At 37.0% G+C, this 5,224-nt stretch overlaps 1 pseudogene across 1 annotated transcript; it reads left to right on the top strand.

Annotated features, from left to right (window-relative positions):
* Positions 1-696: 696 nt before the first annotated feature.
* LOC100593739 lies at positions 697-1,201 on the top strand (annotated as a pseudogene). The gene has a single exon (XR_121399.4). The product of XR_121399.4 is annotated as a 60S ribosomal protein L32 pseudogene (transcript).
* Positions 1,202-5,224: the final 4,023 nt, after the last annotated feature.

Genomic DNA, 5,224 nt, shown 5'->3' with positions numbered 1-5,224 from the left:
TGTTATAATTTTAAAAAATGGATTCTACTGTTATCCTCCTGCTCCTATCACCACTGCTACCATAATCAAGTTGAATAAGAAAGACATGACCATGAAGGGTGTTTTGGAAAATTATATATATGTATATATATAATATTTTCTAGAAAATTATATATAAATATTTAATATGTATAGTAAGTAAATATATATATTTACTTATTAAAACTCAGATCCACTTTGCTTCCTTGGAATTATTGTGGTCCATCACCTACTGTTTAGCTGACAACATTGCAGCTGGTTTTATCTATATCTATTATCCCATTCCGATGAAGAGTAGTAAAGATCTTTACCTTCTCAGTCTGGGCTAATTTTTGATTTCTCATTATGTTTTAAGAAATTTTTAAATGTTTTAATTTATATAATTTTGTACAATATTTTCATCACATTTACTGCTAATCCCTGAAGTCCCCACGTATTGGTTAATGGCTAGACTTCTGTGTGTATGGTACATTGTGTTTTCGAAGATAGCCATAACTATATTTCCCATCCCATATACTCTTTTGCAATGTGATCTTGTTACTCCTTTATGAAAAGGTGGAGTCTACCTTTTTTCCCTGTTGAATCTGGCCCTTTCCTCTGACCTGTTTGGAATGGAATGCATCTCAAGTGATACTGCGTAACATCAAAGGATGAGCCTTGCTCTCTTCCTCTGCGCTGCCTACGGAGGTGGCAGCCATCTCCTCCTCGGCATCATGGCCGCCCTCAGACCCCTTGTGAAGCCCAAGATTGTCAAAAAGAGAACCAAGAAGTTCATCCGGCACCAGTCAGACCGATATGTCAAAATTAAGTGTAACTGGCGGAAACTCAGAGGCATTGGCAACAGGGTTCATAGAAGATTCAGGGGCCAGATCTTGATGCCCAACATTGGTTATGGGAGCAACAAAAAAACAAAGCACATGCTGCCCAGTGGCTTCCGGAAGTTCCTGGTCCACAACGTCAAGGAGCTGGAAGTGCTGCTGATGTGCAACTAATCTTACTGTGCCGAGATTGCTCACAATGTTTCCTCCAAGAACCGCAAAGCCATTGTGGAAAGAGCTGCCCAACTGGCCGTCAGAGTCACCAACCCCAATGCCAGGCTGCGCAGCGAAGAAAATGAGTAGACAGCTCGTGTGCAAGTTTTCTGTTTAAATAAATGTAAAAACTGTCAAAAAAAAAAAAAAAAGGATGAGCCTTAAGAGATCTGTAGCTTACTCATTCACCTTTTTGAATGGTCATTCTTTGAACCCATCTACCCTGCTGTGAAGAAACCCAAGTAGCTATGTGGAGAGTCCCACCTGCAGGAGAACTACAGCCTCCAGTTGAGCTCAGTAACCATCCAGTAGCCAGCCATGTGAGTGTAGCCATTCTGAACTTTTTAGATATCCCTGTATCTTAGCCAACACCATGTGAGGCAGAAGAAACACCTGGTTAATAAACCTAATCATGAAAGATAGTAAATTGATTTTAGAAGCCACTAAATTTTTGGATGCATGTTACACAGTAATAGGTAACTGAAATACTACATTTATGTGACAACTTATTTTTTTCTTCAAGATCTCAACTGTTCATGGGAGTCTATGACGTAGAGTTTTTAAAAGTCAGATGAGGACTAGCAATACAGGTGTTAAGCCATCATTTAGAATCATTTTCAAAATTTCAAGTTTTTTTCTGAAGAGAGGTGAAGGCTGAAGAAGGTTGAGGAGCAATAAGGATGTTTCCAATCAGAAATCTGTTACTGGAGGAGGCATCATCTGGAAAATACTCTGAATAAAAGTCAAATTTCCTTATCTTAGTGTTAAGTCGCCACGATTTAGCAGTGTATTACTTTTTCATCTTGGCGTCTTTACTGCTCACCTTTTGCTTTCTTTTCACAATTCCGTCACTCACGTGGTTTCTCCTGTTTGGAAGAACTGTCTACTTTTGAATTACTTGATGAATACCTACTTATTTTATGAAGGCCAGCTCAAATACCACCTCTCCCAGAAAGACATTCCTGATGCTCTTAGCCAAAAATTCTGTATATCCCTGGGTATGAGATGTTATCCAAGTTCATGAGTGGACAGAATAAAAATATTGGCCAACTCGCATATATTTCAAAGATATTTGAATATATTTGAATATATCTCGAATATACTTTTGAAGATAATTCTAAACGATGGCTTCACATCTTTATTGCTAGTACTCAATACATTTGACCAATCTACATTCCTACTATATTAGTCTACTGACAATATCAAATGTATCAATAGATTTACACATGCATATTTAAAATCGCATTTATAAAACCTCAGTTATTTCAGAAATAGTACTTTGTTCTATTTTCACTTTTTTTGAACAATGTTATTCAAACTTGGCACCTATGCTTTCAGTGTCATTGTCTTTATGATCATTAAAGTCACTCCTTTTGGTCCTCTAACATGGTTTTGCAGAAGATACCATCTTTGTTTTCACTTATGTTGTTTGAAATATACCACTTCCTATAACGTTGCTACTAGAAGCTTTAACCCAAGCTGCAAAAATCCATACCTGTGTGATTAGAAGAGTGTTTTGTTTCTTTATTTTCCATTCTTTAGGCATATATTAGTGATTTCCACAAATTAACCATGTATCATCATTTGCACATGTAAAGCCGCATGCCCCAGGATTATTTACTGAGTTTGGGCCAAATGTGTTTTCCTCTTTAAAAAACTGATTTTTTTTTGCTTGGTGACTTGTAATATAGAAAAAAAAAACCCTGATTATTTTATCTGAAATTGGTTGATATTGATTTAAAACAGGCGCTTTCAACCCTGGCTGTAGCCTAGAATTACCTGAAGAACATTAAAAACTACAAGTAGGGCACACTGAGGTCCTCTCTCCAGCATTCTAATTTAATTGATCTGGGATGGAGCCTTGGAATTTTAGTTTGTGAAATCTCCCCAGATGATTCTAATGTGCAACAAGAGTTTAGAACCACTGATCTAAAACCAATGTTAGTAGAGCAGTGGTTTTCAGAATGAGGTACTTATGAGCAGCATAAGCATTACTTGGGTATTTGTTAGAACTATGCCTGTTTCAGCCCCACCCCAGACCTCAGAAAGTTTTAGGATGGGGCTCAGCAATCTGTGTTTTAACAAACCCTCCAGTTGATTCTGATGTACACTGAAGTAAGAGTCCCACTGGTTTAGACTAATAATATATTTTTCTGGAATAGTAGTTTGTTGTTCAAAGTATATTTATTGATAGAACATGTAGTATGAAAAAATGTATAAGGAATGTAATATAAGGGAGAGGTCATTTGTAGAAAAATGACTTGCCTTGTATTCAAGCATATATAGTAACCTCTCCTCTGAATTCCTATATATAGTGCTTTAACTGTACATCTTTTAGATATTGACCACATTTCACATTGCAATATAGATAATTGCTTAAGCTTTTTCGCTAAAGCTAGGCTAAGTATTCTGAGAAGGATCCAGGATCAACAAGAGTATAAAGAATAGGGATCATGAGCAGATGCGCAAACTAGAAGGTGACAGATTAAATGGCATTGATCAGAGGATACCTCAAAACAGTTATTCTCTCAGCTTTCCTCTGTTCTGAAGTCTAGCTTTTATTTTATACTTCCTCTAGCCTCCTATTTTGCCCTAATTTCTAGAAACTTAATGGAGAAAGATAAGGCAGTGTTCTAATTATTTCATGGTTGGTTCCAAGCAATGGGAAGTGGGTTGGCCAAATAATTCCTCTACAAGGCATGGCTAGCTCTGTGCATTTTCAAAGGGCAAGCAAGTGGAGGAGGCACCCATTAACTCTGGGGCCATATGGATAGATGCATACAAAATACAAGAATTTTGGCCTTATTGGCTGTACAACACAGTGCTTATAGTTAACAATAAGGTATTGTGTACCTAAAATTTGTTAGCAGGGTAAATTTCATAGTAAGTGTTCTTACTTCCCCCAAGCACAAAACCACAAAGGCACACAAGAAAACTTTTGGAGGTGATGAATATATTTATAACCTGGATTGTGAAGGTAACATAAGTTTATACATATGTACACAATCACCAAATTGTATATATTAATTTTGTGCAGTTTCTATATAACAATTATAACTAGAAATTATTCCTTGACAATTATAACTGGTAAAAATAGATTTTAAGAGGGTGCCATTGACCATGATATCTTAGGGCTCAAACAGAGGCAAGTGAGACTCCTAAAGCATAAATCTTCTTTTCAGTGGTAATTTTAGGAGTTAGCCACACAAGTGGCTGATAAATATACAATGTCCAGTTGTATAGATAAATATACAATGTTCTAATGTTACCTCAAGGCCTGAATTTAGGAATTGAAAGCGTTTGGTTTTTCACAGTGGTGAAGAAATCAGTAGTAACTTTAAAATACCCTTGAGTTTCCCTCTGCTCATTTATCTCCCAAATCTATAGTTCATGTTTTCTTTCTGTGATATCCGCTTCCTTGTAATAATTGGCTTCTGAGATTAATAAATTCTTGAAAACATAGGAAAAAATGAAAATTTGTCTCTGAGAGCAGGGACAAGTTTTTTTTAAGAGAGAAAAATGAAAAGATGCAGTTATTGTTTTTAAAGCCAGAGGCAGATTGTGCTGGCAATAAAGGAGAATTTGTGAGATGCTTTGTGGAATTGAAAGTTCTGCTTTGCTTTCTCTGCCACACTTAGGGAGCCTATTCATCTGTCCTTTCAACACCACCAGTATTTTTGTAAACATGAAAAACACAACCAAATAACCTCAAGCTCTTAATTGCTGTGGAAACAAGCTGTAGGAAAAATACAAGACTGATGACGTATACCCTGAGCATTCATTGCTCTGTAACAATATTAGAAGAGAACAAACACCTTGAGGTGGTTCTAGTTTTGAACATCTTTCCTTGGGGAATGCATTCAGGAATAATCTCATGAGTTTGCAGAAGATGTGAATTGAATTTCTTTAAAAGGATGGGAATCTAGAAAGTAGTTCCCTGCTAGGTATCACCACGCAGACAAGCTCAACACCATTCTTTTCTGCTTCTAGGTGCTTTCCAGTGCCCCAAAGACAGAGATGTTAAATGCTGTATTGCCCAGATTCCCTTGTAGCTGGTGTTCTTCATGTCTGCCAAGGGGATATATTAACACTGGATATTGGGAAGGCAGAAGCAAGCACCATATAGCATGGCCCAGCAGCTCTTTCGAAAGGCAAGGTGGTGGATGCATTTGGTT

The sequence above is a fragment of the Nomascus leucogenys genome, chromosome X, assembly GCF_006542625.1.
Source record: "Nomascus leucogenys isolate Asia chromosome X, Asia_NLE_v1, whole genome shotgun sequence".
Lineage (NCBI taxonomy): Eukaryota > Metazoa > Chordata > Mammalia > Primates > Hylobatidae > Nomascus > Nomascus leucogenys.
Note: the sequence above shows the minus strand (reverse complement) of the source record. Positions and strands in the feature narration are given on the sequence as shown.